The sequence below is a fragment of the Sarcophilus harrisii genome, chromosome 2 (genome assembly GCF_902635505.1).
Source record: "Sarcophilus harrisii chromosome 2, mSarHar1.11, whole genome shotgun sequence".
Taxonomy (NCBI): Eukaryota; Metazoa; Chordata; class Mammalia; order Dasyuromorphia; family Dasyuridae; genus Sarcophilus; species Sarcophilus harrisii.
The window spans coordinates 16,725,372-16,752,290 of NC_045427.1; the positions used below are offsets into that span (position 1 = coordinate 16,725,372).

General features: G+C 37.1%; 1 long non-coding RNA gene across 1 annotated transcript in view; it reads left to right on the forward strand.

The window, feature by feature from the left end:
- Positions 1 to 753: 753 nt before the first annotated feature.
- Positions 754 to 26,919, forward strand: part of LOC116421233 — a 68,046-nt gene continuing 41,880 nt past the window's right edge. Inside the window, exons 1-2 of the long non-coding RNA XR_004231535.1 lie at positions 754 to 805; positions 23,607 to 23,666. This is a non-coding gene — a long non-coding RNA (uncharacterized LOC116421233). The remainder of the gene's footprint in view (positions 806 to 23,606; positions 23,667 to 26,919) is intronic.

Below are 26,919 nucleotides of genomic sequence, written 5' to 3' on the forward strand. Positions count from 1 at the left end.
TGGGAGCATTGTGGGAAGTGACTATTACCTCCCTCTTAGAGTCTGTAATAGAGGAGAGAAAATTTGGGCATAGTCTGCCATGTTCTAAATTCTTAGAGAGAAGATTTCAGAGAAAGGATGGGGAATTGAAATGCTACATGGAAGTTAGTCCATGAAGGATGGGAAACTTGCTACAATTTGATTTTGATAAGGAAAACTGATGAATTTGATAAGGAAGTAAAAGTAAACAATTTTGATAAGAAAGCAAAAGGGGAATTTAGAGATAAACTCAAATGCAGGAAATTCGCTATGTGGTATGTGTCTGTGTGGGGTAAGGATACACATTGAAGGAAGAAACAAAAGCTGATAACAACATATGATAGACAAAAATAAAATAAAACAACAAATAAAATTAAAGAAAAAACTCCAGCCATCACATGATGTTTTAAGAATATTGCCAAGTATGTTAAAATTCAACCACAGTAGAGGGGTAAAGGAAAGAAATGAGAGTAAAAATGGTGTCCCCTCAGCCCTTCAACTCTATTGAAGAGGAGGATTAAAGACCACATCAATTCCTCCTCTAATTTGGGCAGGCACTCAGGCTGCTGAACCTTCATTCTCCTCCCAGCTGTGCTTATGGATGTGTGGACTTCAATCTTATGATTCTTCTCCCTCAGTGTCTTGGAACTCCTGATTGTAGAACATCCATTACCTTTTTCTGACCTTTCACCTCCTAGAACATCATTCTATTATGCTGACATCTTTCTTCTATGGAAAAGTTCTTCCATGAACCTCCATTTTGGGGAGGCTCTCAGACCTTCTAAATGTAAGCTATACTTCTGATTTTATAAAGTTCAACACCATGTTCTCCCTGCAGGCACTCTACTCCTTCTACACTTTTCCAGTTGTCTTTGTTGTGCTGTCTTTCCCTATTAGGTAAATTTTAAGCTCCCTTGATGATATGATATTTCTTTCCACATGTTGGATTCCTAATGTTAAGCACAGTGCCCGGCACACACTAAGTGCTTAATAAATGAGTATTGCCTTGCCCTACTTATTGGTTCTCAGGTTGGATGGGGCAATGATAACTGGGACAAGTGAGAAAAAAAACTATCCATTTCTTTTCATCACTTTTTTCTGATAATGAGAATTATTCAGGATAAGAAAGAATAGGATAAAAAATAGGTAACAGAGAGTTGATGCCCCAGAAAATTAAGAGATTATAAGGTCATAGAAAATTGATTATGAAGGTTGAAATATCTACTCTACTTATTTCCTTAGTGACTTTGGGCAAGTCATTTTTCCCACTCTGAAATTATCCAGATGTAAAATACAGCAGTTAGACTTGATGGCCTTGAGATGACCCCTAGCTCTAAATACACAATCTCATGATTGGTGAGCTAAGACCCTCACCATGCTAATTTTTTTTTAGAAAAGCTGATTATATTTTCATTTGTTCAAAAATTATATTTATATATTTCATTCAAAAGTTCAAGCATTTGCCATTAAAATGATGGATCAAGAGCTCCAATTCAGAAATATTGGTGTGGTTTTCTTGGAATCAACATTTAAATAAATATCAACAAAATGAATGTACTAGACAGGAATAGTGGCTATGTGGCTGGTCTTTAAGGCAGGGAAACTTGGCTTCTTGTTCAACCTCTAGCACATACTCCCTGTATTACCCTGGCAAGGCACTTGATGGGTAAATGACCAAGACAAAATCTCAAACACCTAGTTCCAGGGCAGTTGCTTATAAGCTGAAGAAAGATTTTCCATACAGAATATCTTGGCTGGATGGATGAAAATGCAACAAAGGAGGCCAGGAAGCTCAAATCATTTCTCTATTCCTTCTCCCATATTTGTTTCATTTTTTTTAGTCTATGTCAACTTTGAAGAACTAAAATCCTCCTTTCTCTTCTCAAGGTCTGTTTTTCTGACATTGCTTCTTGTTTCAGGAGCTTCTGGAGTACTTGTAGCAGTGCTTACATCAGCAGAGATAGCTAGCCATTCGGCTCAAATTACTTCTGCTTGTCACATAATATTTCAGTTTTCTGAGTGTTCAAAGTCATCTGACAGCAGCCCTGAGCTGGCATAAGGGGATATGTGTCTGTTTGATAACAAAGTTAGGTTTAATTTCTTTTTCTCCACAGCAATAAAAAGGACAGATGAGAAAGCGATAGCCTTTGGAGACAAAGAAATTAGTCTGGAAAATTGTGAGTTGGATGATGTCAAGTACTGGTGATGGCCCAAAGAAGGTGTCAGAGTCTGTAATTGCTTCTAGAAGTTATCACTGGCTCATGTAGTTATGGACTAATAGATGCTTGAATGATCTCATGTACAAGATTACTTTTTTGTGGTAAGTCAGTAAAGGTTGAGTGACTTGTCCAGGGTCACCAGCTTGCAAGTGTCAGTGTCTGACCTCATATTAGTACTCAAGTTATCATGATTCCAGGGCCAATTCTTTATCTACTGCACCACCTAGCTGCCCTTAAAGCTTGTATTTATGTACTAAGAGTAGCCCATCTTTGTATAACTCTTTAAAAACTGTCAAATGTTTCATGTACACAAGATCTGGTGATCCAAGCATCATTATCCCAGTTTTAGAGATGAATAACCTGAGACTCCAAGAAGTTGAATCATTTTTTGCAAGGTAATTGAGGTTAAGTGTCTTACCCAGAATCATACAGTTAGAAAGTGATAAGTGTCTGAGGCCAGATTTGCATTTAGGACCTCCTGACTCCAGGGCCAGTACTCTAATTGCCCCAAAGTTGAATCATTTGCCCAGCATTGTGAACTACCAAATTTTAGCTTTGAGATTCAGACCCATAATTTCCTTGAGTCCAACGTTGTTTCACAGCATAACACTCTGTCAAAAGAATCAAGCATGCTAAGGGAATTCAGACAGTGAGCCTATGTGGGAACTTTTATCCTTTCCTTCACCTAATGTAGTTTTCTTTGTCCTTATCATCTTGCAGAGTTTTGATCCTTTTTTATGTCATTGATTATTCTTTATCTGTTTGCTTACTGCTACACACACACACACACACACACACACACACAGACACACACTGCAAGTGGGAGGTAATCTCAGAAGAAAGACACTATTAGTATATGATATGTACTCCTCCATGTAGGAGGAACTCAGGAAAAGTATCCTGAAAAAGATGTATATCTTGAAGGAAGCTAGAAAACCCAGGAGGCAGAAATGAGGAGGGAGAGTGTTCCAGGCATAGGGAACAGCAAGCGAAGAGGCCCAGGGTTAGAAGATCAAGAGTGAGGAACAGCAAGGAAGTTAGTGTCCCTTAATTGCAGAATACATGAGGGTGAGTAAAGTGTAAAAAGCCTGCCAAGGTAGTGGGAATGGGGTAGTGTGAAAGGATTTGCCATATGTATCTCACATTACCTGGAGAGGAAAGGTGAGCTTCTAGCATCCTGAAGAATGGAAGACTAGGGAAGATTGAAAGAGACATGATGTAGTGGAAAGAATTCTGGATTTGGAATCACATAAACCATGTTCATATCCCATTACTAACTACTTCCAGACTCGGTTTCCTCCTCAACAAAATGAGGGGGTTGGACTCCATGGTCTTTAAGTCTCCCTTCTAGAATTTAATTTATACTGTTATGATCCATAATTCTGCATGAATACAACCTGTAGACCAATGTCCTCTTGTCTTCCGACTACTTCTGGTAAGATCAAAAATATAATATAAATATCCATCAAGGAATTGCCAGTTCTCTACAATAAAGGTCAAGTTTCTCTCCTGGAAGCTTCCAAGATTCCCCAATCCTTTATGTACTTGGATCATAGAAAAGTTGGCTCCTTTTTAATAGGGGTTCTTCCTATTTGACAGATGAGGAAACTGACATCCTAAAAGATTAGGTCCCTTATCCATTGTCATAGAGTCAGAAAGTGATAGAAATGAAGTATGAACTCAGGGCTTCAGTGTGGCAGATCTGGAGTCAAGGGGCACTGCGTTTCAAGCTTTATTTTTCTTTTTTTTTTTTTTTTAATTTATTTATTTTTCTACTTACTATCTGGGTGACCTTGGGCATATCACAACAATTCTCTGGGCCTCAGTTTACCCATTTGTAAAATGAGGGTAGTTGCCTCAGTACCTTCTCAGGTTCATTCTAGTTCTAAGTCTATAATCTGATGACCTAGGAAATCTGATTAAAATTGTCACATCTATTAATACTTCCTTGAAATCATCGTGTTCTCTTATAGCCATCAACTTTGGATGACAAACTAATGAGGTGTCGATGATTGCAATGCATTATTTCTTCTCACACTAGGCATCTCTTATCCAGGTGTTAAAAATGTCAAGCTATGAGATTTTACCAGCACCTTCCCAATTACAGCAAGATAACATTCGGCCGGGGGATTAATGAGAAGCTGTGAAAATAAAGTGAAGCTACTGAAAATCATAGAACCATAGAATTTAGATCAAGAAAGCAGCTAAGGGATTATTAATTTATCAGTTAATTCATGAGCATTTGCTAAACATTGTCTATGTGGCAGATACCCTACAATGAACTGACAAAAGGGAAATAAAGAAAGTTTTCTATGTACTTACAGATTACCTCGGGGGGTGGGATATGTTTATATGTGAAATGTGCAATAGATATAAAATAATTTGAAGGAACACATGGCTAAACACTAGAAGGGAAAGATCTAGAAAGGCTTTCCTCTTGTGCAAAGTAGTGTTACCTTGATCACTGAAAGAAATTTAGGTTTCTGAGAGATGGGAGTGAGGAAAAAGCAAAGGACTCATGTAGATGATGGCAATGGTTTTGTGATAGAGAGAGTCATCTGCATCCAGAGAGGGCTGTGGGGACTGAGTGTGGATCACAACATAATAATTTCACTCTTTTGTTGTTTGCTTGCATTTTGCTTTCTTTCTCATTTTTCCTTTTTCATCTGATTTTTCTTGTGGAGCATGATAATTGTGGAAATATGTATAAGAATTGCACATGTTTAATATATATTGGATTACTTGCCATCTAGGGAAGGGAGTAGAGGGAAGGGAGGGAAAAACAGTTTGGAACACAAGATTTTAAAAGAGTGAATGCTAAAAAGTATCTATTCATGTTTTGAAAATTAAAAAAAAAGATGGAATAGACTCATTGTGTTTGATTTCAGAGGGATGAACCAAGGACAATGGGGATACCAGCATAGTGAGAAACTTAAGTTAACTGTTAGGACAACTTCATCACTCTTCAAGTAGAGGTTGAATAATCAACAAATTATAGAAAAAATCTTTTATGAATAAGAATTGGACCAGATGGCAGCTAAAGGGCCTTCTAACTCCCCTGTGATTCTGTAAGGTCACACAGCAAATTAGGGGCAAACTAGATTCAGATCCCTAGCTTCCTTCAAGACAAAGCTTCAATGCCTTCTCCTTAATTGGCAGCACCCTACTTCAAATGATCACACATATAAACTTTTCTGTTTACATGTTGTAGCTCTGAGCTCCCTCTGCCTAAGTAGGATGTTGTTGTTTATCCTTCAATTTTGAAGAGTGCTGAGGCATCATGGGATAATACCTTGTTTATGTATGAAATGAATTTAAATGAGGCAGAGCTGCAGTCCCACCCTCTCTTCCAAAGTCATCAAAGTCTCACGGCAAGACAAAAGTCAAGATGACTGGCAGTTGCCTGGATATGTAGAGGACCTTAGCATTTCTGATATTTCACCAAGCTCTAAGTGTTCCATAGCACCAGCTTCGGTTGTCTTCATGGCTGTTGGAACAAATTGTTCTCATCTCTGTATCCTGCAAGGGAAATCTTCTCATGCTTGGGATAGCCACACAGTAATTCATCAATGGGGTCTGAGACCTTTTGTTACCTTCCTTAAGAGAGGGGACTGTTTTTCATTTTGACTGACATCTTCAAGACACAATAAATATAGAGTTATTGTTGTTTGGGTTGGTAGTTCTCCAACCTCCAGGGTTTTTAAAAATTCCAACTTAGGGATGGTGTAGAAAAACAGATCAATTCCAAAAAGGTGATTTTGGATCCATCAAGTCACCTTTTTTTCTTAGCATGTTGATTTAGGGGAGGTGAAGCTTATAGCTCCAGAGTCTTGCTAACACTTCTCAAAGTTTTTTGGGGGACTTTCAGGTATTTGCTTTACCTTGTCATGAAAAAAACTTTAATTTCCTCCTACTACCTTGCTTGGCCATGGAAATAAATGTCTCTGCTCTCTCTCTGATGAGGCAAAATCTCAGTTCTGGAAATAGGATATTGTTAGAAATAGGTTCAAATAGAATGTCTCCTTTTCCCTAAAGATTTGGGGAAAGCATCCTTTGGCATCATTGGAATTGAACAAATGACTCCCCCTCCCCCAATTACTTTAGGGTCTTGATGATTCTATTTCATTATCTTATCCACTGAGATACATAGATACGTCATTGATTCTGCCCTGAAAGTATTATCTACCCAATTCTACCATTCTCATTAATTGTTTCCTTATAGCTAATGAAACAAGAACATTGCTGTCTTGGATCTTCCAGTTTGTAAAAAGACAAATACCTTCTGTCTTAGAGATGAGTGTTTTCCATTCATAACAGGTTGTAACTGACATATCCATATGTCTATATTCAAGATGAGTTAGAAGAAGAAATCCATTAATTCTCTTACAGATCTTAAAGTGGAAAATCAATCTTTTTCACATTGTTTTTGTCACTTCTTTAACCTGAAATCAACTTCTCCTCTCTTCTTGACTACCAAAGGGAGTTTCTTCTTCAACCAATACTTCCACAGGAGATGCATTACACAGGGGTCCTCAAACTATGGCCTGTGGGCCAGATGCAGCAGCTGAGGACAAGTATCCCCCTCACCCAGGGCTCTGAAGTTTTTTTATTTAAAGACCCACAAAACAAAGTTTTTGTTTTTACTATAGTCTGAGGGACAGTGAACAGGCCCCCTATTTAAAAAGTTTGAGAACCTCTGATTTAAAGGAACATATGTCTTACATTTGGATTTCTGAGTTGGTTATTAAGAAGGAATAAAATGTATTAAATTACCAACAAAACGTTTGGATTAGTTTGGGGAGAGGGGATGGTGACCCCAGGCAGATGAAGAATTCCTTCAGCAGAATGGGTGGATGACAACAGTGTGTTTCAAAGGTCATGAAAGCAGTTGAAGCCGGCACCATGGGTCGCTTAGGGCTTGGTCAGACATCAAAAACACTGAGATCGTCCACTGTGTCTTGAGCCATCACCAGTCATTCTGACTTTTGTCTTGCTTCTACACTCTGGAAGAGTGTGGCTGATGACTTCTCATAATGCTGCCTTAAATCCAGTTTAGGTCTGAATCAGGACATCACACCATAATGTTATTGATCCTCTTGGAAGTGAAGATGAACAACAACAATAGATTGGGGTATCAAACATGAGTTCAACAACTCTTCATGAGTTCTGAACACAATTAAAATGTAACTGGGAAATATTTAATAAAATAAAGAAAATACAATAAAATATAGATAAAATCATATTTAAAATGAAGCTAATATATTGGCAGGTCTAAGTCATTAACTCCCATTTCTATTTTAGTTTGATATCACTGTGTACTAGAAGATGCCTAAAATTTCTTCCAGCTTAAAAGTCTTTGATTGTAAAAAAAATAAGTATTGGAGTCAACTGGGCCTTGAATGATACTAAGAATATAGATTAATTGAGTAACTGAGAAAGGACATTGTAGGTATAGAGGACATCAAAATTAAAGATAAAAAGATGTGCCTAGAGACTTTCCAGTAGTATAGTTTGTCTGGAATTGATCCAAGACTCAAATGGGTAATGGAGCTTGAAACTATCACGTATCCCAGGGAACACGTGGTCTGGGTTTATAAATGGACTATGATCCTCTCTTGAAACATCTTAGGCTGATAGGGAATGATGTAGCCAGTAGCACTTTCTAGGATGAGCCATATACTTTTTTTTTAATCTGAGGCAATTGGGGGTAAGTGACTTGCTCACACAGCTAGAAGTGTTAAGTGTCTGAGACCATATTTGAACTCAGGTCCTCCTGACTTCGGGGCCGGTGCTCTATCTACAGCACTACCTAGCTGCCCCTTCCATATACTTTGTGAATCATTTCTGCCCTCGGATTCAGGCTTAGACTGATGACTGTGTGTGACATGTTGCTTGTCCTCAGGTCCTGCTGGACCTGGTCTATTTGCTCTATTTTGGAATTGCAATTAAGTTAGTTGATCAACGTCAGTGAGCCTGAGAGAGTCTTTGCCCTCCCAAATGACATTTCTCTGACGATTGGCTGCTTATAGACAATCACTCTTTCTCCAGCCATCACACATGAATGAAATGGTTTGTGACAATGTGTAGCTGCTAGTCATAACTTGTAATCTGAGCTTCAGCATTCATTGCCTCCAAGGGCTCTCCTGGGAAAATGCTGAGCACGTGAGACGTTTCCATTGGGCAAGTCTCTACTGCCACAGCAAGCATCAATACTAGAACAAAGAATTATTTATACATGATAGACAAAAAAAAAGATTTTGAAATGCCCAGATTTGTCCATCATACTTCCAAGTTCATTGATGTTATCATTATAGATTTATTTACTAAATAACAAAAGCTTTGAATCTTTTCTTGAACCAAGACTTCCCCATGGGGATGAAATCAAAGGTTTTAAAGTTTGTTATTTTTATGGGCATGAAATGTATCTGAATGTAGAGTCAAGAGGGAGGTGGGCGTGATTCTGTCTGGGATTTACCAACTCTCATATTGGGGAAATCACTTGACATCTATGAGTCTCAATTGCCTAAGCTCTAAAATGCGGATAATTATTCCACTAGAACCTGCTCCCATGTAATTGTTGTGAAAACAAAATGCTATCTATGTAAAGTATTCTGCAAACCAAATTAGAGCTATTTTTGTCAGTGTTTCCCAATGATAATCAAAGCAAATCATATTTACAAAGATATTGATATAGCTGAATAATTCTAGGGAAGATTGAAGACAGTCGCATCTTTTAATCTTTGTTTCTACTGCTCTTTTTAGTAACTCATTAAAGTATAGCAGAAGATCACAGACTTAGAGCTGGCCAGAGATTGCCTCATCAGGCCCCTTATTTTACAGATGTGAATATTGAAGCCCAGGGATATTAAGTGACTTTTCCAATGTCACATAGCTAATAAGTCTCTGAGATGGAATTTGAATCTAGATCTTCTGAATATGAAATTATAGAATCAAACATTTAGAGTCTAAAGGAAGCTCAAATGCTAGGAGGCAAAAGGACTCATGTGGGTAAAGTATCTCGCTCAACGTCAAACTGGTGCTACAAGAGACCAGCTTTGAATCTAGGTTCTTTGATGTCAGAACACTTCAGAGCTCTCTCCCCTGCCCCACACTGGCCCTCTCATCCTGAAGCTCTTCAAAGCCCTTATATTTTTTCCTACTCACCGACTCTCTCCCCAACTGTGCTTTTGAGAAATCGGTGCCATGTGAATGTGCCCTGTGTCTTTTGCTGGGTAGCAATGATTGATAATGGACCAAGCAGATAAATACAAATCTTATCTATGGGATTTCCTTTTTTTTTGCTATATGAAAGCATGTAGTAAAGACAGATCTTCATACCTTAACCCAATGGAAATGTTCAGGTTCCCAAAAAAGTCCTTAAGGGAGAGGATGGAGCTATGTTGGAAATAATGAGCCTTGTATCAGCCTATCAGGGAGAATAATTTTGGGACAAAGAGGCTTTTCAGTACTTCACAAAAAACTTCAAATAGTTGTCATCCAATAGATCTAATAACCTTCATTTAATAAGTGCTTACTATGAGTATTTGGGCTATTCTGGGAGTCCTGACATCTCTGGTCTGAGGGCTGTTGAGCCACCTTTGGTGTCCACCTGCCACCCAGCTCTCATTTGTGGTTCTAAGAAGTTGTAGCTTGTGCAGCAAACGCACCTTGGTAAAACTGTCTCACAAGGTAGGCTAAATCCATTTGAAGGTAACTGACAATCCTTAGATCCATAGTGGGGGATATCTATCTCAAACCTGGAAAGGCTTCCCTTGGTGGAAGAGATAGGTTAAAAAAAACATTTTTTCTAACAGCCATGAAGGTATCTTGGTGCTGTGGAAGTAGACACTTAGAGCTCGGTCAGATATCAAAGTTGCCAAGATCATCCATCGCATCCTGGGTCATTGCCAGTCAGATGACCTTTGTCTTGCCACTGGACTTTGATGACTCTAGAGGAGAGACTGAACCTGATAACTGCACAATTCTCTTTCACTTAAATCCAATTCACAGCAAATTCATACTCCACAAATCATCCACTATTATTCCCCATCATGATACCAGTGGTCCTTTTGTAAAAAGACAAACAGCTGGGTAAGAAAGCATTTTAGGCATAATCCATAATAAATAATAATAATGAAGCCTAAATGCAACACAGATAGGTAGCACTGTGGAAGTTACTAAGCCCTTTTGGGTTCTTCTTCCCTTCTGGAATCTAACACAAACTTTTCCTTACTTCATGTGGCCTTCTGGATTTATTCTAGAGACTGGATGTTTAATGGGTTATATCCCATAATGGTGGATAGCTTACTAAATTTTTAATCTGAAGAAAATATATCCTTCAGGTCACATAACCCCTTTCTTTATCATCTTATGTAGTTTATATCTGACAATAAGTGATAAATACAACTATAATAGTTCAGAAGTCATTCCTTTGACTCCTCTTAGTTAGGGAAATCCTAACATTTCCAAAGTATTTTTGCTACATATCTTAATTTAAACTTTGTATATTTCCAGTTTATTCCTAGTTTCTTTACATGTGACACAAATCAGTGTACAGCAAACTCCTAAAATAATTGAGAATCATAAATCAGAGTGGCTGTTACAGGCAGGGGAGGCAAAATCAGGGAAAGAATAGACTTTTTAGAATTTTTTTTTATTCTTTGAAAAAATGTTCAGAACCGGCAACTTTAGATTTTTTTTTCTTTCAATTCAAAAACTGAATTTTTTTCTTTCAAGATGTAGGGGGCCATGATCTCTTTCTTCTCAATTGTGCTTGACTATCATTTCAGTTTTTCCTTTTGTCTATCCATATGTCACTGATTCTTTCCATCTTGATTGTCAAGCCCTGGTGGTTGGGGACTCAATGTTTCCAATGTGGCAGTTGTCAATTTTGAGAGATCCTGCTTTGTTTCCCTAGGCTTCTTTCTTGGAATTCTTTGGTGTGTCTGAAACACCTCAGGTATGACTCAAGTCTCCCTTCCAGCTCAAAGAGCTCAATAGTACAAATTGTTCTCAACTCTAGGAGAGAATATTTTTCTTTCTTAACTACCAATACCCGGATGTCAATGAGATCTCAGACTCTCAGATACATGAAAAATAATAGAAATAGTTCCTGCCTAAAGAATTTACTTCCATTTCCTAGATCCCAAAGTTTTAGCTGAAAAGTAAAAGGACCAGACTATCTGCCCTCTGATGTTCTATCTAGTTTCAAATCTATCTACAATATCAAATAGCTAGAAGATGTTCAAGTCACTAGTAAGGTAGACTTCCTGCCCTGCTCGTTTTGGAGACCTTGATGGGACCTGATTGTATTTGTGTATAATCTGATTATTGGTGCTGTCCATCTTCAGACTGCACCATCAGCATCGACCTTCCATTTGGCATCATTGACAGCTTGGCAAGGTCAGCATATTCACACACACCAACAGCTGCCTTTGCCCAATTTGTGCTGACCTCCATGGGTTCTTTGGATACAACAACCTGCTGCCTCCAAAACCATTCAAGCGTAGCAAAGAGTAGCTGAGACTGCCTTGATTAGCATTTGACAAGAGTGAATCAGTGACCTTCAGCATCTAGTTGGAGAAAACGGGAGCGTTTTTACTTGAAAGTATGCTGGCGCAAATATTAAATGAAATTGAAATTTACTGACATCTAGATGTGCTATTTTATCAAACAAATTAACACTTATGGGGGAGAAACATAGATAGATACTGCAGGGCCATTGGTGATTCTAGAATCCAGTCCTATCACTTTATTCACATATTCAAATACTTCAGTGGACCTATGAAATATGGAAACTCTCCAGTTATGCAGAACACAAGTCATCCATATGTCCATGTTCACCTATAAACTTACTAAGATCCCTTCTTGGGTTCTTAAAGATTTATTTCCCCTGCCCCAATATTATTAGCATAACTAATGGAGTATGTGGGAGCTACCTATGAATTTTTTCAACCATATATTTCTTTGATGGCATCCATCATTCCAATTCCTTTTACTCTAATGTTTTCCCTCAGGCTCCTATTACCATGGACATCTCCATTGCTAATTCAAATTAATACTTCCATTGTTTCTGTAAAGAACCTGTCAATAGACTTCCCATTCTTCCACTCACCAAACGTATGATTAACCTGAACCTTATTCCCTTCCCCAAACCTCTGTCACCCAGGAGATTTCTTGAAATCTCTCTGTGTGAAAGAAACACCTCAGGTATGACTCAAGTCTGCCTTCCAGCTCCAAGATCTCAATAGTACAAATTGTTCTCAACTCTGGGAGGGAATATTTTTCTTTCTTATCATCATCCTATGTTACGACTTCACATTTTAGAACATAAACTTTTTAGTATTAAGATTGTCTCATTTTTGAATTTGAATCTCCAGCACTTTTTTTTTGCTGAAGCAATTGGGGTTAAATGACTTGCTCAGGGTCACATAGCTAGGAAGTGTTAAGTGTCTGAAGTCACATTTGAACTCAGGTCCTCCTGATTTCAGGGCTGGGGCTCTAGCCACTGTACCAACTAGCTGTTCCCTCTAGCACTTTTAATTGTGCTTAGAACATAGCAGTTAATAAATTATTTTCATTCATTCAGGTAGTTTTATTTCCCATTCCTTAAAAATGGTAGTATTCCATGACTGATAGCTACACAACATACTTTCCTTTTATTTAGAAGAAGAAACCGTGACTCAGAAAAGTGAAATCATTTTTGCTCAAGTTCATATAATTAGTAATCAACACAGCTGAAGCTAAAACCAAGATTCTCTCATTCATAAGACATTGTTCTTCTCACAATATTATAATGCACTTCAAATATTGTCGAAAGGAGAGAGAGATGCTCCATCATCCCTTGGAATAAGTATAAGAGCAGGATCTTTGACAAATGCTCCAAGAATTGCCAGAGTGATCATTTTTCTTATTTAAATTGCCACCGAAAAGTGGCTTTTCCAAACTCTTTGTTAGCCTCAAGGTGTCAAATGCATAGGAAATATTTCATTTCTCTGTTCTACGAGGAAGAAAAGTACCTTCTCAATGCTCTTCTTTTCCAAATTGAGGTGTCACAGAGAAGTGGCTTTTTTCTGAACACTTTGTTAGCCTCGAGGTGCTCTGTGCATAGGAAATATTTCATTTCTCTAGTCCAAGAGGAAGAAAAAGCAACTTCTCAATGCTCTTCCTCTCTAAATTGAGGTGACAAGACCACCAAGAGGAATTTTCCTTAGTTGGCAAAAGGTTCAAGGACCTAAGGTCATCCCAACACTAGGAAAATGTATCAGAGAAGGAATTGATGCATTATCCAAGATCTCCTCTATATTCCTGAAGACATTAGCTGTGAAGGTTGCCCACTGTCACCATCATTATTCAATATTGTATTAGAAACACTAGCCTCGGCAATAAGAGTTGAGAAAGAGATTAAAGGAATCAGAATAGGCAGTGAGGAAACCAAACTATCACTCTTTGCAGATGATATGATGATATACTTAGAGAACCCTAGAGATTCTACAAAAAAGCTATTAGAAATAATCCATAACTTTAGTAAAGTTGCAGGTTATAAAATAAATCCCCATAAATCCTCAGCATTTTTATACATCACCAACAAAATCCAACAGCAAGAGATACAAAGAGAAATTCCATTCAGAATAACTGTCGACAGCATAAAATATTTGGGAATCTATCTACCAAAGGAACGTCAGGAATTATATGAGCTAAATTACAAAAAACTTTCCACACAAATAAAGTCAGACTTAAACAATTGGAAAAATATCAAGTGCTCCTGGATAGGTCGAGTGAATATAATAAAGATGACAATACTCCCTAAACTAATCTATTTATTTAGTGCTATACCAATCAGACTTCCAAGAAAATATTTTAATGATCTAGAAAAAATAACAATAAAATTCATATGGAATAATAAAAGGTCAAGAATCTCAAAAGAATTAATGAAAAAAAAATCAAATGAAGGTGGCCTAGCTGTACCTGATCTAAAACTATATTATAAAGCAGCAGTCACCAAAACCATTTGGTATTGGCTAAGAAATAGATTAGTTGATCAGTGGAATAGGTTAGGTTCACAAGACAGAATAGTCAACTATAGCAATTTAGTGTTTGACAAACCCAAAGATCCTCACTTTTGGGATAAGAACTCATTATTTGACAAAAACTGCTGGGATAACTGGAAATTAGTATGGCAGAAATTAGGCATGGACCCACACTTAACACCGTATACCAAGATAAGGTCAAAATGGGTCCATGATTTAGACATAAAGAACAAGATTATAAACAAATTGGAGGAACATAGGATAGTTTATCTCTCAGACTTGTGGAAGAGGAAGAAATTTGTGACTAAAGACGAACTAGAGACCATTATTGATCACAAAATAGAAAATTTTGATTACATCAAATTAAAAAGCTTCTGTGCAAACAAAACTAATGTAAACAAGATTAGAAGGGAAGCAACAAACTGGGAAAACATCTTCACAGTTAAAGGTTCTGATAAAGGCCTCATTTCCAAAATATATAGAGAGCTGACTTTAATTTATAAGAAACCAAGCTATTCTCCAATTGATAACTGGTCAAAGGATATGAACAGACAATTTTCAGATGATGAAATTGAAATCATTACCACTCATATGAAAGAGTGTTCCAAATCATTATTAATCAGAGAAATGCAAATTAAGACAACTCTGAGATACCACTACACACCTGTCAGATTGGCTAAGATGACAGGAAAAAATAATGATGAGTGTTGGAGGGGATGCAGGAAAACTGGGATATTGATACATTGTTGGTGGAGCTGTGAACGAATCCAACCATTCTGGAGAGCAATCTGGAATTATGCCCAAAAAGTTATCAAACTGTGCATACCCTTTGATCCAGCAGTGTTTCTACTGGGCTTATATCCCAAGGAGATACTAAAGAAGGGAAAGGGACCAGTATGTGCCAAAATGTTTGTGGCAGCCCTGTTGGTAGTGGCTAGAAGCTGGAAACTGAGTGGATGCCCATCAATTGGAGAATGGTTGGGTAAATTGTGGTATATGAATGTTATGGAATATTATTGTTCTGTAAGAAATGACCAACAAGATGCATACAGAAAAGCTTGGAGAGAATTACATGAACTGATGCTAAGTGAAATGAGCAGAAGCAAGAGATCATTATATACGCCAACAACGATACTATATGAAGATGTAATCTGATGGAAGTGGATTTCTTTGACAAAGAGACCTAATTCAGTTTCAATCGATCAATGATGGACAGAAGCAGCTACACCCAAAGAAAAAACACTGGGAAATGAATGTAAACTGTTTGCATTTTTGTTTTTCTTCCCGGGTTATTTCTACCTTCTGAATCCAATTCTTCCTGTGCAACAAGAAAACTGTTTGGATCTGCACACATACATTGTATCTAGGATATACTAGGACATATTCAACATATATAGGACTGGTTGCCATCTAGGAGAGGGGGTGGAGGGTGGGAGGGAAAAATTGGAACAGAAGTGAGTGCAAGGGATAATGTTGTAAAAAAAAATTACCCTGGCATGGATTCTGTCAATAAAAAGTTACTATAATAAAATAAAATTTAAAAAAAGACATTAGCTGTGGTACCACTGACAAGGTCTAGGTTTGGTGGGTTTATCAGTGTAGCATGGTGGAGAGGAGCATCAGGAAGCCCTAGGTTCATGTCTTGTCTCTGGCATATGTTGATTGTATGACCCCAGACAAGAAACTTAATCTCTCACTACCCCAGACATTTCTCTGAGACCATAAATGATAGAGAAACTAAGCCTTTACCACATTAATATAAAGAGGCTCTTCATGGGAAATACCCTATACCAATTCCATAAAAGTTCTAGCCTCAATCAGATGTTTGATGGCAGCTATCTAAGATCATTCCTTAAGCTTCACAAGTTAAAGAGGCTATTTCTAACCTATAGAATATCAACTGAAAGATCAATATGATTTGGGAACATGCTATTTTAGGAGGAGGGATAGATATAGGGGATGTTTAGCCTAGGAAAAAGAAGTCTTAGGAAAGACATGATATCTATCTATATCTATATCTATATCTATATCTATCTATCGATCTATCTATCTATCTATATAATGTGTTGTCTCTAAAAAGAAAAGTTGATTTGAATTACTTGCTCCCTTGTTAAAAAAATAAAACAAAACCCAAAAAAACACTAAGTGGAAGTTGAATTGAGCCTTCATTCCAGGAAGAACACTCTTAACAATTAGAGCTCTCCCAAAGTAGATAGGACTTTCTTGGAAGATGGTGGCTCCCCTCTTACTGGAAAATGTTTTGCCAATGTTATATGGCAATTTCTTGATTATATTGCAGAGAGAAATCAATTTTAGTTATTCCTTGGGCTAAATGGACACTGAAATGCCTTTCAAATGAAATTTTATGATTCTGGGAAATAAGGAGAATCAACTTTTACAATTACAATTTACAAATACAAATACAAAAAATATAATTAAATACAAAAAAATACAACTTACAATTAAAACAATGGTGTTTTTGGTGCTTACTGTTGTTATTGTTATCCTTCATCTAAAATCCAAACAGTGGATTCCCAGATCAGATAAGCTAAGTATCTTGTAATTTCTTGACAGCTAAGTGAAGATAATGAGGAAAAATGAGCCTGTCAAGGAAAATCCCAATCATAGATGAGTCATTTACATTAATTGTGAAGACTGGAATGATACAAAGTGAATGACTCTGACTCTGACAAACTCTTATGTTCAGAGAGAGCTACAAAGATAAAACAAAACAGACTGTTTCAAATAATCCTTGTGCCAGTAGGCAGACTGAATTTGATTTGAAAAAGAAATTTCTTTCATCAATGTAAGGAAGAAAATTTTCCAGAGTTTTAGATAACAACTTTGGGGAAGATTGAAAGGAAAACTGGCCTGACCTAAATAGAGACTTCAAAGCACAGTAAAGATTGAACTTGGACTTCAGACAATTCAGACAAGAAAAGTTGAGAATAGCCTCTATACCTTTTCTCTGACATTGACATCTGGGTACTTCTAGTTTAAAAGCAGGAAGAGCTGTGTCCTGGATATTGCATGGGACTATCCAGGAGGCACTGTTATATATCCTTAATGCTGGTTTTAGATATTCTGAGGGGAAATGGAGACAGACATATGGAAAGAGATTCAGAATGAGTTGGGGTTCAGAGAATTAGTTCTAGTATTTGTGTGAGAATTGCTACATTCCAGAAACTGTGTGTATATATATATATACACACACACAAGGTTTGACATTTGAGGGAGTATACAAGTTTGGAGGCTCAGAAAGAGAGAAACCAAATAAGCAGTGGGTGTACCAGTGTTCAGTGCCACTGGTATTATGGAGATGTTGTGAATGAACATGTGTGTGGCTAGTAGTTTTTGCTTTCCTCTGTATTTTATTTTATTTTATTAAAGCTTTTTATTTTTCAAAACATGTGTGGACAATTCTTTAACATTAGCCCTTGCAAAACCTTGTGTTCCAATTTTCCCTCCCTCCCCCCATGCCTTCCCCTAGATGGCAAGTAGTCCAATATATGTTAAACATGATAGAAATATATGTTAAATCTAATGTAAGCATACATATTTATACAATTATTGTGCCACACAAGAAGAATCAAATCAAACCAGTAAAAAAAAAAAGCAAAATAAAATGCGAGCAAGCAACAACAAAAAGAGTGAAAATGGTATGTTGTGATTTATTTTTAGTTCCCACAGTCCTCTCTCTGAATGAAGATGATTGTCTTCATCACTAAACAATCGGAACTGGTTTGAATATCTCATTGTTAAAGAGAGCCATGTCCATCAGAATTAGTCATCATATAATCTCGTTGTGTGGCAGGAAGGTTTGAACATGTTTTGTGTTCTGTCTACAGTTTTATGAGTTATTATGAGAAGCATCTGGATGGAAAGGAGAGTGTTTGAAGAAAAAAAAAAGAGGAGCTAGAGAAGAAATGCTTTAGAGGGATCCAGTAGATTGATTAAGAAAAGGTTATTTTACCTAGTCATTCAAGGGCCATTGATGATCTTTAAGAGTATAATTTCAATAGAGTGGTGTGGCCAGAAATCAATTAAGGAATGATGATAGATAGATAGAGCTAATCTAGAGAAGAATTGGGTGGAGTGAGGAAGGGATCACAGAATGGGATCATTGGAAGAGAACTCAGAAAATTGCAGATTGAACCTACCTATCCTTAGAACCCACACTATAACCCATTTGAGAAGTGGTAACAGTTGATTATTGAGGATCTCTAAGGAGGTAACACTACTTTTAGAAAAAGCTCATTCCAAATTTGGACAGCTCTCAATATGGGATTTTTTTTCTTACCTCAAGACTAAATCTGTATCTGTAACTCAGCTGCCATAACTTCTTCTGCCTTCTAGGAATAAATGTAACAACTCTTATCTATCCTCAATGTGACAGCTCTTCAGATATTAAAGATGGCTGTCATAGACCCACCAAATATTCTTTTCTCTAGGCTAAACATCTCTAGTTCTTTTAGCACATGCTAACATGACATGAACTAAAAGCTCCTCAGCTTCCCATCGGGAGTTAGTAAATGATTTAGGAAGAGGTGGGGAAACAGGGAGAGAGGGAAGGGGAAAGAAACAGAGGGAGGGGAGACAGAAAGAGAGAGAGAGAGAGAGAGAGAGAGAGAGAGAGAGAGAGAGAGAGATAGTGAGAAAGACAAAGAAAAATAGAGCTAGCCTAAGACACAGAGATATATAGAGAGAAACAGAGATGGAGAGAAGAGATGATGCAATGATCTAGGGGAAGGAAGAGGAGTGAAGTGAAGTGTATACACAAAAAGAGTAATTTTTGGAGAAAAATCAGGACAATGAATAGGCAGCTTAGACTAACAAAAAAGTCTCAACATCTTTTATTTTCAGATAGGAAATGATTTAAAAACATTTCTAGTCATTGGATTTTCAAAACAATTATATTTGAGGGAAGTTAAGTAGGATGATCTCTTTTCTTCCCAATAAAGTAAGCCAAGGGCCCTCTATGTGCATGAGGCTGAATTTATAAAGGTCTGAAATAGGACTGTGCAGAACTCAGTAGTCTGTGAAATCACCAACTTTCTAGAATGGACATTGGAAGTCCTGGAGTGTAACTCCTTCATATTACAGGTCAGCAAATTAAGGCACAGTGTACTTAAGTGACTTTCAGGGGTCATAAGAGTGTCTGCTACTGGAGGAGGTATTGGAGAAGACATCTCCCTTATTAATGCTTCACCTTCTGTCCCTGAGGCAGCTGGGTGATATCATGGGCAGAGCCCTGCATCTGAATGTAGGAAGATATGAGGTCAAATTCAACCTGAAACACTTATAAGCTGTATGACCCTGGGCAAGTAAATCAAGCTCTATTTATCCCAATTTTCTCAACTGGAAAAAGGGGATGATAACAACATCTACCTTACAGAGTTATAGTGAGGATCAAATGTGATGCTATTTTTCAAGCACTTAGCAAAGTACCTGGAACAGAGTTGTTGAGTCGGTCAGTCGTACCTGCCTCTATGTGACCCCATGATGGGGTTCTCTTGTCAAAGGTACTGGAGTGGTTGCCTTTCCTTCTCCAATATATCCCATTTTATAACTGAGGAACTGAGCAAATAGGGATTAAGTGACTTATTCAGAGTCACCCAACTAATAAGTACATGAAGCTGGATTGGAAGGCAGATGTTCCTGTCTTCAGGTCTGGTACTCAAACCATTGTATCACCTAGTTTTCCTTTGTATCACCTAGCTGGTAATAGTAGGTCTTCACCATCACCCTCTCCAAGAGTAGAACCTTTGGTATATTATTATATAGGTGGCTATATAGCTTCTCTCCTTATAATCTATTCTTAGATTCTCTGAGATGGTAAATATGAAAGTGAAAGATGGTTTTAAAGCACCAAGAATAGCCAGTTCTTTAAGAGCCTGGAAGCTGGATTCTCTTGGAAGACATGTTTATAAAAAAATCTAGCATAGGAAAACAACAGGTTAAAAAAGTCATACTCTGTAAAAAAACAAAACAAAACAAAACAAAACACATTACAGGGAATAAGGTGAATAGTCTAGTAAGGTAAATTTTGTTCTTATTGTGTTATTCTAGGTATTAGGATTGTTTTCTCTCAAATCATAAAAAAGCAGTGCTATAGAAATAATCCTGGTTCTGGAGGGTCACTTACTTCTGTTGGACTAGAACCAAAATATTTTTGAGTTAGCAGGAATTTTAGTTGTCATGGAGTTCAACTCATCCCCAAGAGATATATAACCAATGGATCTCAGTTTTCTCTTCCTTAAAATGGAGTTTTTTTGGTTAGATGACTTTTAAGGCTCTAAGAGCTTCCTGCTCTACATGCATGATCTTGTAAAAATGAGAGCTTCATAAGGAAGACCAGTTAATGTATATATGAAAAACACAGATATATGAAATAACTCATATTACCTCATTTTTTAAAATAATTCCATGGAAGTTATTTATGGGTAGTAGCTGTGATGCTAGAATAGTTAGGGATTCAATCTAGCAGAGAAAGGAGCTTGGCTGAATCCAATACCATTTCTTTTAGGTGCCATAGGAAAGCTGAGCATCCTTTTGGCCCAGGTGCAAAAATACCCAATATGAGAGGGGGAGATTTGCTAAATACAACTAGCAAAATGGAAACAAGAAAATATGATGCATTGTACTTTTTAATAGCCTGGCAACTGAAGGTCTACCCAGGAGGCATTTCCTTGGGAGAAGATGATGACTTTAAAAAACATTGTATCCAGCATGGTACAGAGGGAAGTGTGCTCAATCAAGAGTTAGAGACTCTGACTTGGATCCCTTGCTTTGCCTCTTAACTACCTGTGTGTTCTTTGGAGAGTCATCTAACCTTCATGGGCCTCCATTTTTCCTCTATAAAAAAGGAGTTGTGGACCACATACCCTATAAAATTCCTTTCAATTCTTTTATTCTATAGAAGGGGAGATGGAGATCCACGGTTGTCGATTGCCTTGCTATAGATTAAAAAGCTAATCAGGATTTGAAGAGGAATTCAAATCTGAGTTTTACTGATTTCACATCTGATACTCTTTCCACTGCACTGCATAGTCTCTGAGGTTGGTAGATCTGGAATTTATGAAGAAAAAAATAAAAGCCTTACATATTTGTAATCAGAAAGTCTGGATTAAAATCTTGCCTCAAATGCCTGTTCTTATAATGTCTGCAAGTCATAAGACCCTCAATTTCCATATATGAGGATATTAAATTAAATTATTCCCAGGACCACCACCCCCCTCTCTTACAACCGCTATTCATGTTTTTGAACCAGACCTCAGAAGAACATTATTTCCAAGAAAAAGTGATGGTTGGGAAGGGTGGAACACTACAGCCTTAGGCCTTGAGTGCTTCCAAAGCTTCCAGAGCTGGAAAGAGAAAACCAGCCAGCAGATAGATGAAAGGCAGGGGAAATAGCAATAGTGATAGCAATGAGGGTAAATTAATTGCAGCTAAAGCCAGACCCCAAGATATGAGCTCTTTGGCCAGATTAAACATTTATCCTCTTCACCCTGTGGCAAAGAGAAAGTCTCTTTCTCTCTGTTTCTGTCTCTACCTGTGTCTGTCCATTGCATGTTTGTCTGTCTATCTCTCTGACTCTGTCTCTTTCCTTTCCTCTTTTATATGGAGGAGGGGAGAAGGAATTGGATTGACAATTACTTTTTGATTCAATTGAAGATATATTTATTATGCACGACTCTGTGTTAGGTACTTGGGATTCAAAGACGAAAATAAATACTTCCTGCCTTCCAGGAATTTACTTTCTTCTAAGGAGAAGCAGCATTATAACAAGAAAATCACCTCCTTCACCTACTACTTTGGACAGACGTTTTCTTGGTCCACACCTTTTTTTCCACTCTTTATTCTGGAGTAGTTCGAGGCCTTTGAATTATAACAAAGAATAATGGTGTGTCTATCTCTTTCAATCTGCACATCTGTTTATTTATATAATTTAGTGGGATGATTGATCATGGGTCAATACAATATATATACACATGCGCACTTATATATGTATATATATATATATACATGTGCATACATATACATGTATATATTTACATATATACACATACATACACATGTGTATGTATGTACATATTCTCTAGGATTTAAGAACAACTTAATTTAATAGTATACATTATTTATACAGAAAAGTGTCCGCTGGATGTAGACAAAGGTGAGGAAGGGAAATTACCTTCCCTATCCTTTTCCAGATCATAAGAAGCAACAACAACCAAAGTAGCATCTTTGATGTATTACAGCCACATTCCCCTTTTCAGGAGTTTCAATAGACAGGGTATTCATCAGGAGAGAGTTCTAGCTACATCAGTAGTTCTAGTCTTAGAGAGCTTGCTTGAGCATTTCTATCTCCCATGATAATGAGTCTGTAGCCAGTCATTTTACTGCCAATCCTGGACTTGCCTCTCACTAAGCTAAAACCAGTCTTGCACTCAGAGGCCTCTACTCTGAGTCTCCATATTGAGTCTTCACTCATTTGAGACTCAGGGCTCATTCAGGAATCTCAGTCTCAGAGATTCCAGTAGGACCTTCAGAACTTCCAGTTTCACCATAAGTTTCTCTATTCACGTTGAATTATATCATATAAACCAATAAGTAAATGGAGGTTTTATGAAAAGAGAAAGAGCACTACCAACTAAAAGAGATCAGGGAAGGCTTCATGGAATAAGTGGCACCTGAGCTAAGTATTGGAGAAAGAGAAGGATTTTAAGAGCTCTCAGAGATCTGTGTAAATGCCCAAATTGGATGAAAACTCCAGGAACAGCTAATCCAAGTTGCTTGAAATGCTGAACCCTGGAAGTGTACTAGTAGAAATAGGTAGGAATAAAAAGGAGCCATTTAGGTAGCATAGTGAATAGAGTGTTTGGTCTAAAGTTGAAGAAGTCCTGAGTTCAAATGTGGCCTCAAAAACTTACAGGTTGTGTAACTTAGGGCAACTCACCTAAATTTGATTTACTTTAGTTTCCTCAATTAGCAAAATAGGGATAATAATAGCACTTACCTCCAGGGTTATTGTGATGATCAAATAAGATAATTGTAACGTGTCTGGCTATAATAAATACTAATCAAAGGGTAATTATTATTATTATTCTAATATGTTCATTACCATGATTTCGTCATTGTCATCATCATCATCTAGCAGTAATATGGAAAATTTAGTAATGGAAAAAACTGGAACAGTCAATGTGAGGTTGGAAGGGGTCCAGCTGTTGACCAAATCATTTATATTTTATCCTAGAGAAAATAGAGTCCCACTAAATGAGTTTAATCAGGGGCATCACTTGGCCACATGAGTGCCTTATAAAGTTTTCTTTTCTTTTTATAGTTCCATGGAATATGTACTCAAGAAAAAACTGATGAAAAGTAACAAACCACTTATTATCAGGTAATTGTATTAGTGCAGATGAGAGATCATAAGGGACTATTAAAGGAGGCAAACATGTGGGGAAACTGGGACACTAATACATTGTTGGTGGAATTGTGAATTGATCCAACCATTCTGGAGAGCAATCTGGAATTATGCCCAAAGGGCTATCAGACTGTGCATACTCTTTAATCCAGCAGTGTCTCTACTGGGCTTGTATCCCAAAGAGGACATAAAAGAGAGGAAAAGGACCCACATGTGCAAAAATGTTTGTAGCAGTCAGGAACTGGAAACTGAGTGGATGCCCATCAGTTGGGGAATGGCTGAATAAGTTATGGTATATGAATGTTATGGAATATTATTGTTCTATAAGAAATGATCAGCAGGTTGATTTCATAGAGGTTTGGAGAGACCTATATTAACTGAGATAAGTGAAATGAGCAGAACCAGGAGATCATTATGCGCGACAAGAACACTATACGACGATCAATTCTGATGGATGTGGCTCTCTTCAACAATGAGCTGATTGAGGCCAGTTCCAATGATGTTATGATGAAAAGAGCCATCTACATGGCTCTTGTAGATGTAGGTGTAGATGTAGGATGAGGATCCTGGGAACACAACACAGAATTTTCACTCTTTTGGTTGTCGTTTGCTTGCATATTGTTTTCTTTCTCATTTTCCCTTTATCTGATTTTTCTTGTACAATTGTAAGTTGTATAATTGTATAAATATATATATATATATATATATATATGTATGTATATATACATATGTTGGATTTAACCTATTTTGGATTACTTGCTATCTAGGGGAGTGGGTGGGGGAAGGGGGGGAATTTGGAACACAAGGTTTTGCAAGGGTGAATGTTGAAAAATTATCCACGCTTATGATTTGAAAATAAAAAGCTTTAATAAAAAAGGAAAAAATCTAAGAACATAAAAATACCAAATACTAAAAGTTTTATTGTTAAAAAAAGAAAGAGAATCATCTACAATATTTGAAGATATATTAGAAGTTATCTAGTCTAAAGCATGAATCCTATTCAGGATATCCCAGAAAAGTGTATTTGAATACTTTATACAAATATTTTTAATGAAAGGGAAGTCACTTCTGGTTTGGATCTTCTATATATTGTTAGAAAATTCTTATAATTTGGAAGTTTTCCTACAGTATCCTAGAATTGGGCAAGACTTTAAAAGTCAGTCAGTATAATCCATTGATTTTAAAGATAGTAAGACAGAAAGGACTAGTAAAGGGATTTGTCAAGATTCAAACCTAGGGGCTTTGACTTCAAAAATCATTTTGAGGGGAGTTTTGATTGATTCTCTTGGTGGTAGTGGTGCTGCTGGTGGTGGTGGTGGTGCTGGTGGTGTGTGTGTGTGTGTGTGTGTGTGTGTGTGTGTGAGTGTGTGAGCCTGCACATACCCATTCAACTCTAGAATCTTGACAAATCCCTTTACTAGTCCTTTCTGTCTTACTATCTTTAAAATCAATGGATTATACTGACTGACTTTTAAAGTCTTGCCCAATTCTAGGATACTGTAGGAAAGTGGATTTGGGAAAAACTTGAGTTTAATCCTATTTCACCCATTCCTACGTAGAAGATGCTGGGCAAGTTCCCTAACTTCTTTTTGACTCAGTTTCCTGATCTGTATAATGACAATACTAATAGTTCCAACTTTGGAGGCTTGTTTTCATGATCAAATGAAATAATACTTGAAAAGAGCACTGAATATCTCAAAGTATTATATAATTCCTTGATATTATTATTGTTTACTGTGAAATTTGTTATTGTGAAATGCGTAATGCTTTGTAACACTGTTTTACATTTAAAGAAAAATGAGATGCTTTGAAATATAATTATTACATCTAGTACAGTCATACTGTTGCATTATTATCTATGACATTATGCGTTATTATAAGTGACACATTTTATGTGGCAATATGTGACATTTGGCAGGTGTTACTATAGGCAGCAACACTGTTACATAGAAACATAACACCTCGTAAAATCATGCTTAATTTAGGACTCTTTCCTGATACCATGTAGGATTTTAAGACTGATAGAGTATATGACACAATTTCACCGTGACTACTCTATATAACATACTGTATGTAAATAGACTGTGGACTATGTAACCCTTTCTTTTAAAATTTATTTCCTAAGTACAGGTAAATTATGTCAGTATTTCAGTCCATTATGTATCATTAAAACTGATAGTCATGAATATGGAGATTCAATATCGTCCTAATTGAATTTGATTTTCAGTTTGTCTTTCTTTAGCCTCCTGAACCTGGAGTCCGGATAACTTTTTGTTCTTACTCTGGTGAATACATTAGCTTTGGAATAATTGCAAATGAATTTGCATTTATCAGTGCCAAAAGAAAGGTAACTACATGTTGTCATTACATTATGAAATTTAAGCTTTCATCAGAATGCTAAACAGTCATAGTTCTCATTTCCTTAGTTTAAAAAAAGAAAAAACCAACAGACAAAGCAAAAAAAACCCTTTGTTATGATTAGAGGTTGTAATTGTTAGGAGGTAAATTGACAGAATACCAACAAATGTCACTGGGGATGGGAAGTTCATGTTTTGTTAACTTTAAAGTGCTATAATTCATATATTCATGGTTACTAAACATGATATTTATCTTGTGATGCTGTGCCATGCAACCAATCAACCTCCCACCTGCTCTCTCTCTCTCCTCTCCTCTCCTCTCCTCTCCTCTCCTCTCCTCTCCTCTCCTCTCTCTCTCTCTCCCACTTTTTTCCTTCCTTGCTTGGAATAATGTACCCTTAGGGATGTGTTTTTTCTTTTCCACATAGGAATTGAGTTAGAAGAGGTTAGAATTACCTTCATACATGGAGATTGAATTCTGTAAATCTTCAACAAAACCTTAGTCTCTAGTGACTGCATCCCACTGCAGCTCTCACCATTACAAAGACTTCCTCCTACTCATTCCTGCAGGACCTCAGTTGAATTTCTGCATAGAAACAGGCAATTTCATCTCTCCTCATCTAGTCTACTTCAATATTCATTTATAAAATAGCAAAAATAATGAACAACTAGCGTTTTTGTTATATCAACAGAAATACTGGTTCCCAGGGCACTCATAGGGATGTTAATGCACTTTGCCTAAAGGGTAAAAGAGATGAGGCCCACAGCTATTGACCTCCAAAAAAGTGTTGCTCACCAACTAATCAATCAAGTAACAAACATTTATTAAAAGCTTATATCAGTGCTTCTCAGACTTTTGTTTTCAGTATCTT